At 37.5% G+C, this 12,789-nt stretch overlaps 1 pseudogene; it reads right to left on the reverse strand.

The window, feature by feature from the left end:
• Positions 1 to 829: 829 nt before the first annotated feature.
• Positions 830 to 3,100, reverse strand: LOC117912253 (annotated as a pseudogene).
• Positions 3,101 to 12,789: the final 9,689 nt, after the last annotated feature.

Raw genomic sequence — 12,789 nt, forward strand, 5'->3', positions numbered from 1 at the left:
GTTCCTGGGGGTGACGTCTCTACGACTGCCTTGACTTGTTCTGGGCTCACCTCTATTCCCCTTTGACTGACCATAAAGCCTAGGAATTTCCCAGCACTCACGCCAAAGGCGCATTTGGAAGGGTTCAACTTCATGTCGAACTTCCTTAAGAGGTGGAAAACTTCTTGTAAGTGGAGAACATGCTCTTCACGAGTTTTGCTTTTGACCACGACGTCATCAATATACACTTCCACTGTGCGGCCAATTAGAGGTTTGAATATCTTTGTCATCAGTCTTTGATAAGTGGCGCCAGCGTTTTTGAGACCAAATGGCATGACTTTGTAACAGTAAAGTCCATGTGGCGTTATGAAGGCTGTTTTTTCTTGATCATCTGGGGCCATGGGGATTTGGTGATATCCGGAGAAAGCGTCCAGAAAGGAGAGCATCCCTTGCCCGGCGGTAGAATCCACAATCTGATCTATTCGTGGCAAAGGGAAACTGTCTTTTGGGCATGCTTTATTGAGGTTGGTATAGTCGACGCAGACCCGCCATTTGCCCTCTTTCTTGGGTACGACTACTACATTTGCCAACCAGTCTGGATATTCCACTTCTTTGATGAATCTGGCCTCCAGTAGTTTGTCAATCTCCATCCGGATGACTTTTTGTCTGTCCGGGTGAAAACGTCTGACCTTTTGCCGGATGGGTTTTGCCATTGGTAAAATGTTAAGCTTATGCGAGACTATCGAGGGGTGAATTCCCTTCATATCAGAGTGTGTCCATGCGAAAACGTCATGGTTTTGTCGGAGGATGTCTTGGATGCTCTGGGTTTCTTCGGGCGTTAAAAGGGAACTTATATGAGTAAGATGAGAATCTTCTTCTGAAATTTGTACTGTTTGTAAGGGATCTGCTGCCGGGGGATCTCTGTCCGCCGGATACAGTGACTGCTATTGGTCGAGCGCATGGGTGGATTCGGGGAGGGGTTCATTCTCCCGACTGGTCCCTGCTTCTCTTGCTATCTGGTAGCATTGGCGAGCGGCTAGCTGGCTGCCGTATAGGTTGGTTTGCCCATCTTCAGTGAGAAAGCTCACCATCTGATGATATGTGGAGGGGATGGCCTTCATACAGTGTAGCCATGTACGTCCCAAGATAACATTGAAGGGTGATAGATCTTGGACTACCGAAAATTGAACGTTGAGAGTGACTGGGCCAGCTTGGACTGGTAGCACAATGTCTCCCAATGAGGTAGTTGATGCCCCGTTGAATCCGGACAAAATCCTTCCAGGGTTTTCGAGACCGACTAAGTTGTGTCCCATGTGGCTTATGACTGACGCTTGCACCAGATCAGCTGAGCTACCTGGGTCAATTAAGATGCGTCTTACGTCGAATTTGTCTATCCCCAAGGATAGAATGAGGGCATCACGGTGCGGACGTAATATCCGCGTGGGGTCTACTGGAGGAAAAATGATCGTTCCGTCTATGGGGTGCGGGCCTCCTTCGGTTATCCCAGGTCGGATGGAATTGATACGCTCACGCACCATCGCTTCCCGCAACAACCTCTGCCTTTTTCGCTTGGAATTGAGCTCTTCATCCGACGGGCCTCCATTAATGTAATTTATGACGGCTTTGGGGCGGCCGGAGCCATGGGGGCCCCAGAATCGCGGCCCCGGGAGGCATCTCCATCTCTAGCATCTGTACGGAGGTATTGCCTTAAATGACCCGCCTTTATAAGCCTTTCCACCAAATATTGGAGGCTTCTGCACGTCTCCGTTGTATGGCCGTGCTCCTTATGGTAAGCGCATTTTTTGCTATGGTCTCTCCTGGATGGATCCGATCCGAGGGGTCTGGGCCACCTGAAATCGGACATGCTCTGGATCATAGGGAGAAGCTTCTCATAAGTTATAGAGAGTGGTGTGAGGGGTGGCATTTCCGGGCGGCTTGGTCCTTCTTGCCTTCGATCGGATGGTCTTGGCCTGTCCGGAGGTTTAGTGCTTCCCTCTGTAGTACCCTTGGATGCCTGTCCGGCCACCAATACTTGCTGGGTGGCTGCCCGTACGTCATCTTCAAGCATTGAGTATTTGTTTGCACGTCGAAACAAGTCGTCCATTGTCATAGGAGGCTTTTTTGCTAGTGACTCAAAAAAGGGAGTGCCTGGGCAAATACATCGTTTGAAAATCTGTAGGACAGCGTCCATGCTGCAAGCTTCCACTTGTAGGACAGCCTGGCCAAATCGTTTCACGAACTCCCTCAAGGATTCGTTATCCTTCATTTTTATGTTTTGCAAGGTGCTGATGTTTTGCTTATGTCGGGCGGAGCATAAGTATTGTCCCACGAAAGCTTCTGAAAGGTCTCTGAAATTATCCACCGAATTAGGAGGTAGGCGATGGAACCATGAAAGAGCCTGTCCTTGCAGACTGGCAGGGAATACTTTGCACAGCAGTGGGTCGTTGCCTATGTCGAGGGTCATGAGCTGTCGATAGTGCATGATATGGTCAAAGGGGTCACTGCACCCATCGTATGTGGAAAACTTTGGTACGAGAAATCCCCTTGGGGGTTCGTAATGAATGATATGAGAGCAGAAAGGCGTGGAGAGCATGTCATCCAACCTTTTGCTAATGGAGCCCATGGGTGGCTCGCTCAGGAGATTTTTCCCAATGGTTCGTACCGCTTGGTGCGGTGGAGCGTTCTGCATCATGGGGGTGACCAAGGGGTCACGGTGCGAAAGAGCGTTCTGTGGCATGGGGGTGACCGTAGGATCATGGTGCACTCCCCCTGCGATGGTCGTCGGTGGCTTGGGCCTGCCAGTTTGCTGGGGGCCCAGTCTCGCGCGCATGGCGCCCGACAATTGGGATCTTCTGTCACGTCGTCTTTTTGACGAGAAGTGGGTGGAATCTGAGCTCTCTTCACGGGGAGCTCGAGGCATAGGCGTGTGTGGCTCATGCGGCCTAGCGCTGCGTGTTTCAGGGATTGCTTCCGCTGTTCCAGGGTAAATCGACTCCTGGTGAGCCCTTGAGTTGGCCACCTGGTCCCGGGAGTGCTGACGACGGGGAACTCCTGTCGACGATGCCTGGATACGTAGTATTGCATTTTCTTCTCTTAACCTCGTCGTCTCCTGGAGGAGAGTTTGTAGTTGGCGCTCGCTCGCTAACTGCCTTCTTTCGATGGCTTGGCGCCATTCAGAATTATCTTCCTCTCTTCTTCCAGATGAATGGCTTTGGGAAGGCGTAGCCATTTCTGCTATTTACTGAATCAGCGAAAAACGTTCCCACAGACGGCGCCAATGTTGAGGCCTCGTATTCTCAGCAATCCTCGTAGTTGCCAAATGGATAAACATACGATCTCAACGAACACGAATTCCTGATTCAGCTGCTCCTGCAAAAGGCGTCCGGACGGGGTGTCCGGACACACCCTCCGACGGTTTTGTCAGCCATGGAAAGAGAGATAAAAGTAGATGGCACAGTTGGCCTTTTTCTAGGTATTGAGGAGCTTACCTTCTTCTTTGTGCGAAGGTTCATATATATACCATTTAGAAACTCTCTCTCCTTCATAAATGATGGAAGGCTTTTTGGTTTACCATGATTGCCACTAGGTGGTGGCAGGGACATCCTCATCCTACGAACGGCTGTCAGAGATAACGGGAAGTGACTAGCTGTCACTTCTGTCTTTTCGCTCTGCAGGTATCAGGATATGATTTGTGACAGGATATCAGAATGACGTAGTGAGGCACGCTTAGTCTGGCCAGCGATCAGGATGAACATATCCGGGTGGAACATGAAAGGTCGCCGGATGCGTAATGGCGGTGGTCCGGGATGAACGTATCCGTGTGGGACATGAAAGGTCGCCGGATGAGTGATGGAGGTGGTCCGAGATGAACGTATCCGTGTGGGACATGAAAGGTCGCCGGATGAGTGATGGAGGTGGTCCGGATAGGAAAGCGCGCCACGTGTATTCTTGGGGGAATCCGGATGTGGGTATTCCGGGTAGGAACACGTGCCACGTGTCGTCAGGGGACGTGTGCCACGTGTCATCAGGGATGGGTCCCTACACCACTCACCCAGTTTCAAGTTTGAATGGAAGTGTACCGGAAAAACCAGATAGCGTTTCAACGATTGACTGGGACGTGGGTTGTCCAAAGAGGGCAAAGAAAAGAACAACCTGCAGCCATATGTCACAAAGGTTTTTGCTGGGTTTAAAGAGTATTCTTTAGCTGCTGCATGTCAGCTGCAGGTGGTGCCATGGCTAAGGTTGACGATGGAGGGGAGAATGAGAGAAATGTAGTTGGGCATGGATTTTTTACTTCTATGAAGTTGGGTATGGGGTTTTGTATATTGGGCAGGGCCCATGGATTTTGATCCTTGGATTAGATTTTATATATATACTATCTCCATGTGGCACAAAGCCTATTGGTTGATTTGTGAATTGTGGGTTCTACTTAGATTGTTGGTTAGCCTCCTTCAAGTATTGACTAGGAATGTCAATTGAGTGCATTTTCCAACAAACTTGCCACGGCTCACCTCTATTCAGACGGGCATTGGTGGGTTTCAAACGGGGTGGGCAGATTTGAGGTTAAAGGACAAAAGGCGAGATTTGGTTTTAGCTGCTCCGCCCGTCTCCGCCGTGAATACTTATCTAATTTTATTTCCTTTACATTTGTTCATAAACTCATAATTAGTTACTTAAATGTCATTAGATATAACTTCCAAAACATTAATATACCGTTTTCAATTCATCCCTTTTCGCCTTACTTCTTTATGTTCTCTTTCCATTGCATCATATACCTTATGCTAATTTATTAATATTTCATTATACATGAATATATCTTTTGTGGCTTAAGCTTTTTTTGTTTTGATTATTTTCTTGTCTTTCCTCATCCTAGCTTCTTTTTATTAACACAGTTACACACGAGTATAAATAAAAAAAACATGAGATTTTAATGTAGTTTGGTGATCAATATTATATGTGCTCCCGTCCATGGAGTGAAATAATACTTAATCCACTAATCAAATAAAGATAGAATGAAAAACCGTTGTCTATTAGGATAACACTTGTATCAATGGGTGAATTTAAAAAGATTATAATATAAGACTTGAGTTATTTTAAGCTAATGAGATAAACAAAACAACCAAACATCAAATAAATAAGAAATAAAAAACCCTGGGGTATAAGACTTTTGATTCAAAATCCACTATTTGAGACCAAATCACACAAAATTACTTGGTTGTTTACTTGCTTACTCCTTAGACTTACTCTCTAGAACCTATAACTGGATCCACATTTGTAGCCATCTCCAATTGCTCCAATGAATTCTCCTTAGTCTTGCTGAAGGAATGTAGGTCTTCCAACAACCTAAAATTCAATATTTGAATATTTCTTGAGAGATTGAGAATGGTAGGGCAAGTTAGGCTAAACATTTCTATAAGTGTCCCATCTTAAAAGGGTTAAAGAAGGGTTTATATAGGCTTGCAGGCCTTAGGAGATTGGTATCCTGAATTTTCCAAACCAACATTTGTGAATTTCCAAAAAATATTCTGTCATATTTTGGCAGAATTAGGATGAGTGCACTAACCCACCACTCAAGTGCTTCTGGAGCTTGAGCATTGGATAAGCGCTTGAGTGGTTCCATCGCTTGAGCGTTGCTTCCACTGCTCGAGTGCTACTTCCACTGCTCGAGCACTACTTCCACTGCTCGAGCACTCGAGCATCTTTGTTTTTTCAAAATATTAATATAAGTATTTTAATTAACATAAAATATACTGATCCACACATTACTTAACTTGCCACTAACCAAACCTTTTATACTCTTACCTGTGACTTTCCGATTGAGCCAACAACAATGTTGAATTTTTAATAGAGAGTAAGTCACTATCTAAAAAGTTTTCTAAGCCAGAAAATATTGGAATAGAATTGCCAACATGCAATGTAGTAGACTCATTGTCCTAACATAGAAGATTACAATGGTGAAGACTCTTCTTCTCTTCTCAATTGTAGTCACATCCCACTTTTTTTCATTGACTAATAAAACCCTGAATCGTAAGAGGGTTACATACAATAACTACATGTAGGAGCTTGACCTCCAACATCGATCCTCTACATAACACCATAAAACTAATTCTTGTTTCACCAACCAACACTTTCCTCACTTTTGGGTTTTTTTTTTTTTGTTTATTTATGTTAATAAATGATTTCATGATGAACCATAAAACTTTTAAGATTAGACAAATCCTTCATCTGTAGTTGGGTTTTCTTTCGTTAATTTTCTCTATATTGTCTTTTTTGTGATTGGGTTCTTTGAGATTTAAGTTTCGGGTTTATATTAATTTTTAATATATATTTATTGTAAAATAATATTGAAAATTTTCATTATTGTAATAACTATTATATAAATAATATTTTAATTTTTTAGTTTAATTTAAAAAAATCATGTTTGGTAAAATAATTATAAACCATAATAATAAACAAAAGAATAACTTTTTAAGTACAATAAATTTCTCAATCTTATAGTTTTTATTATACTCAGTAATTATTTTTTTTATTTTTTTATTTTACATATATGTTTACTTATGTATTAAATTATCATTTTGGTTGTTAAAGTATTAATTGTGAAATTGTGTATCTTAACTATAAAAAAATGAAATGAAATTGAATAATTATTTTCTATAATTAAAAATACATTTAATAAAAAATTTAAGATGCTTTTAATACCAAAACATTTTGACATCTATGAAAACAAATATAATTATGCATTCAACTTTATTTAAATTTTAGTCAAATAAGTATGTATTGATATTTTAGGGGAAAAAGAAAAAAAAAAAGAAAAAAAAAAAAACAATACCATCTAGGCAGAATGTATATTAAGCAATACCAAGAAAACCCAATCACAAAAAAGGCTTTGGTTCCAATCCCCCTCTAATATTCTTATTTTTATTTCCTTATAAAACAAACATGGAATCTGTCTTTTAATATTGAGTAGAGACAAGGCCACGGTAGGCCAAGCTAGTTTTCTTGCTTGTCAAATTGCAACTAACATTCCTATTCAATTATTCATGCCTGGACACTTTTGTGATGGCCTATCAACTAACTTTCCAAACAAGAGATAAAGCAAATCCACCCAAGAATAGAAACTGAAGTTTGTCTGATAGGAGAGAATAGACTTTGAAAGGTTGTTAAACATAATTAAGAACAAAACTCAATCAAAACCCTAATTTTCTCTAGATAATATTTTGGGCTGAATCTAAAACCCTAATTTCATTAGGTTTTTTCTCGCCAATATGTCTAGTTTTTGTACCGTTCTAAATGTATGTCTTATATACATATATACATAGATTTTCGGGGGAGTTTTATAAGATAACAACTACAAAATTCAAAACCCTAATTTGATTAACTCGTTCTAACTTGCCCATTTTGGATTTATCTCCATGGTTTCCTGCATGGATATTAAGAAAATATTTCTTCCAAATCCAAATCGATGAAAATTATTTCTTGCTTTTAAAATATTTGGTAACAACCCTTGAAATGGAAAGTCCACATTTTTTCTTATATCATATTACTTTAAATTTTGAATCACAATTGAAATTCGAGTTAAAAGTACATTTTTTATCTTGGAATATTTTTCAATTCATGGAGCATCATCACCATGATATGGGAATTAAAAATAAGCTTGTTGGAAATTAAGGAAAAATACCGCGATTTCCTAAGTTACAAATCTCCAAGTAGCTAGATTTTCAATAATTTTAGGCCCTCCTCTTCCTCACCTCTATTTTCTTTCTTGTCACGTTCACTTCGTTTAGTTCATATATATATATAGATATATTTTTTTAAAATTTAATTTAATTTTTATTTATCCTTTCATATATATATATATATAAAGGGAAAAACAAAGGAGCAACAACTATGGCATTCATGATCGTGCACATATGGATGTCAACAAATTAGGTCACTTCTAACTAAACATTGCCTGGATTATTTAATTCCTACACCAAACGCCAAGGAGACAATACCCATTTAAAAGTTTGTAATTATTTTTCTAAAATTTTAATTATAATAGAATAAATATAATAAGTAAATAAGTTATTTTATATAAACTTTTATATTCTATTTTTAAGAAAGGTCCACTTATGTTTTTGTTCTACATGTGTTAAAAAATGGAAAAAAAAAAAGCAGAGAAAATTAAATAATCGTGGTGGGTGGTGTAATACCCAAACCTGCACTAGATTTAAAAATAGAATTCCAAGCTTACCTTAAACCTTGTTGTTGTGAAATTCAAAAAGAGAAAAAAATTTCTACGGTTTGTTATTATGAATTAACTTTCTCGAAAAGAGGTACAACGTAAATAGAGTTTAAATAGAACTAATGAAAGGAAATAAAAATAAAAAAAAAAGAAGAAAAAGGATGAACTTACCCTTACTCCTTAAATAATAATAATAATAATAATAACAATAATAATTCTAATATAGTAATAAATAAATAACTCTAAACCCCTCTCGCCCACAAACTCACAATGTGGTTGTAAGAAGCATTAAGAGTTTGTCAACCAAAAACTGAAAACTTGGAAGCGACTTTGACATGGTAAACAAGTCCACAATATATAAAGAAGGAATAAAAGGTAAAGAGAGAGTGTCTTGCTAAAGGTGATGATGATTGTGGTGACAATCAATCTCAATATGCTTAGTCATTTTATAAATAACACAATTGTGAGCAATTTAAATAGCATTTTTGTTGTCACAATACATCTAAGTGGGATAGTAATGAAATTATCTCACTAGTGAAGATGCCATAACTCGATACTCAATTTTTGTGGAAGATCGAGAAACAATAGTCTATTTCTTGTTCTTCTAAGAAATAAAAGAATGTCTAAAAAAATATACAAAATCTAGTGGTAGACTTGTGATATTCGGGATCACTAGCCCAATTAGCATTAGAATAGGCTCACAACTTTAAAAAGAAAGTGGATGAAAGGAAAAAACTCTAAAATATAGTGCCCTAGAGATACCGTAGAATATGGAAATTTTGTAAACTGAGCACGAGGTGCTTGTTTGAGACAATATAAAGCTTTTCTAAGTCTACAAACTTCTCCAAGGTTATGAGAAACAATAGGGGGAGGGAAGGGGTTGGGGGACCATGTAGACTTCTTGAAGATCATCATTCAAGAAAGCATTTTTAACGTTGAATTGAGATATATGCCACCGACGAACATAAGCAACTAAAATATGCCTTTAAATAGTAGTCATCTTTATGATAGGAGCCAAAAATATCTTCATAGTCCATACCATACTGCTAAAAAAATCCTTTAGCAACCAATCGAACTTTATACCACTTAATCGAACCATTAGACTTAGTTTCGATTTTATAGACCCAATGAGAACCAATTGCACTCTTACTGGGTGGTAAAGGTACGAAATCCCAAGTATCATAGCTTGCTACCAAAGAGGATCAAGACTAGCTTCTTTATACGGTAGGAGCTCAAAAGGTTGTGAATAGAAGCTAAAAATGATGTAAGAGAATCTAAATAAGAGGAAGAAACAAAATATGATAATCGAGTAGACTTAGGAAGACACTAAGAAGAACATGGGGGAGGAGGATTCACAGCTTCAGAAAGTGTTGGAGTAACCGTAGGAAAGGAAGGAGCATGATGATTAGGAACTAAAGTACCAAATTTGTAGGAAAACTATCTATATAATCCAAGAAATGATCAATGTGAACAAGTTCAAACTTAAGAGACATTATGAGACTCAATAGAAATAGAAAAAAAAGGTATATGCTAAAGGAAGAAAACATGACAAAAAACATATAATTTATCGTTAACTAGATCAAAGCAACGATATCCCCTTTGATTTTCACCATATCTTAGAAAACCACAAATGACAAAATGAGAAGATAACTTACTACACTTCGCATGAGGACAAAAAACAAAACAAGTACAACCAAAGATTCTTAAGGAAGAGTAATCAGGAGCACAACCATACAACTTTTCAAATATTAATAAACCAAAGGTGTGAGACGAGGAGATTTTATTAATTAAGTGAATTGTAGTAGGAACTATTCACCTTAGAATTTAGTAGGAACAGATGAAGATAATAAAAGAGAACAACTAGTTTCAACAATATGCCTATGTTTTCTTTCAACAACATTATTTTGATTTGGAGTGTAAGTACAAAATGTGTGGTGATTAGAAGTATACTCCCCACCCAAATCACACCTAGAACATTTGGTAACAATAGAATGTTGAGTTTTGACATAGACTTAAAAGACATTATAAATATTTGAAAAATCAAACCAATGTTTCATAAGATAAGCCCAAGGCAATGTGGATGGCCACAAAGTAAGGCAAGTTTTTAGTTACATCTTTCTATTATGAGATGTTTCTTTCCCAACAAAGCTCTTTTGGAATTCTTAGACTCTAATAAAAATGTGCTTTTTTTGTTTGGGAAGTAACTTGGAAAGGGATCTAACTATGGTCAACTTGTAGGGGAGAGGTTGGATGTTGGTTAACAAATGTTTTTTTTTTTTGTGTAAAGTGGACTAGGAATCTTGTGAGCACATCGTTCTTTGCAAGTTTGAAGTGGTTTAGGTGTTGCATTGTCAATCAAAGCAATACTTCTAAGTTAGCATGGTCATTTGATTGAAAATAAGAGAAAGATGACATGAAATATCGCTCCTCTTTGTTTGCTCTTATGTTATTTGGAAAGAAAGAAATAGGAAAACTTTGATAATGTTGTGCTATTAAATCAAGAGCTAAAGTTCTCTTTTTTGTATTACTTTTTAGAATGGACCAAAGAGGGTCTAAGGGTTGAGTCCATGCTTATGATTGATTTTATAGATTGGTTAGGCTACTAGTAAGGGGATGATTTTATTTTATTTTTTCATTTTTTGTTTTTTGTTTTGCTTTGGAGCACACTTGTTTTTTTTTCTTTTATCTATCAAAGAAACAAAAAAAAAAAAAAAATTCTTTTATTTCTACCTTAAGAGTAATCAATGAATGGCACGGGAAAGCTTGGTTGCAAACCAAAAAACATGTCAGGATATAATTTGAGTTTAGATGGATATAAGTTTTGATTTTTGATTTGTTCTTAAAGATTTGAAGATTGGACTTGATTTATTTTGACCTAGACCTTAAGCATCGATTTGGTTAGCTTATCTTGATTAGAGCCTTGACCTTACTTGTTAGACCTTGAGTGAATTTGATGTGGACCAACTTAAGTCTTAAAATTTAGGGCACTTTGAAGTCTTAGAAGTTAGACTATTTTAGTTTGAGTTTTCTTGGAAGGATCCAAGACCTTTCTATTTGTGTCTTTTCTAAGTTTGGACCATTACTATTTATAGAGAAAAGGAAGAGAACACATACATTGGACATATTTGGGATTGCATTTGACTTTTGTATTTAGCCATAGAAGAAGTAGAAGCAGAAGTATTTATCACTACCATGCGATTGGATTTAATGTTTGAGAACCATATTTTTAAAATGTTATTATTAAAATAAGGAAAAATTGGACAATATTAAAATTTTAATTAAATAAAGATGTGTGTCCCCTTGCTATTTGAAAAAAAATAAAGATATATGTCTCTTCAAAATATTGATAAATCATTTTTGGAAATGTGTAGTTTGTAGCTGAGAGCTCTATCCAAAAAACTCATAAAAATTAGGTTAACACTAATTCTACTCTATATATATACTCCCATAATCTACCCCTACATGATCAAACTTATAAGACAACATAAAGTTCTTGGGAAATAACTATCTAAAGGCACTTGTTTATTGGAGATATTTGGACTTGTTGGTAAGCGATAGAGGTGAAAATAGTTTGTCATGCATTAGTTCCTCACTTGTAATTGGCAATTAATAACCGAGTTTTAGTATTTTAGTTATAGTTGGATTTTACAAATTTTTCGCAGGGGTTGTTAGAACAAAAGACAAAGATAGAACATAATTCTAAGTGAACTTGATTACATTGCCTCATTGCATCATTAAAAATAATGAGATTTTACTTGGCAAAACCCATAAAAATTAGGTGAAATTGTTGAATAAACTTTTTAACTAGAGAAAGTAATAAGAAAACCACCTATAAGCCATGGCAAAACATTCCTTAGTCTTATATTCTGGAGCTGTGTGACCACCTCCTTGTATGAGCAAAAGAAACAAGTAGTTGAACTTTACTTGTCATTTGAGAACATAATTGAAAAGAAGAACTTTTTGATGAAGTTTTTCTTGCCTTTACAATGGCATATGTCATTTGATACTTATTGTACGAATACTTGATTTTGAATCTGCAAGAAAAAAAAAAAAAAAAAAAATAGTAGTATGGAACTGTGAGATGCATTGCAGTGGAGTTTTGAATTACAACAATTGAAAGATGAGAAAAGAAAGGTCTGCAAAAATTTTGAAGTTTAGAAACTAACCCCGTAACTTGTGATGGACAAAAATAATCTAAACATGCTATAACAATCATTAAATAGAAATTAGATCATAAGCAAAATTATAAATAGATTGAAAACGTACCTCTTGCCATTGCCATTCTTACAGGTTAAAAATGTGTTTTTCAATTTTCAGGTTTTAGGTGCTTCTAAACCTTTCTCAACCTCCACTTATATGGTGTTTTTGAAAAACTGAAAGAGATTGAAGGCTTAGGAAACCCTACCCATTAGTGCTCTGCTCCTTTTTAAAGACTCTCTCCATCACCGAGTTTGCTTGGAGCGTGCATAGAACATGGGGTAGTGATGCGAACGTGGTGCCAAGCGTTAATCCTTGTTCTTAAATTGATGGAATGATGTGGACCACATTCTAAATCACGTCTTCGGTTTATTACTGAAGATCCAGGG

Source organism: Vitis riparia, chromosome 1 (genome assembly GCF_004353265.1).
Source record: "Vitis riparia cultivar Riparia Gloire de Montpellier isolate 1030 chromosome 1, EGFV_Vit.rip_1.0, whole genome shotgun sequence".
NCBI lineage: Eukaryota > Viridiplantae > Streptophyta > Magnoliopsida > Vitales > Vitaceae > Vitis > Vitis riparia.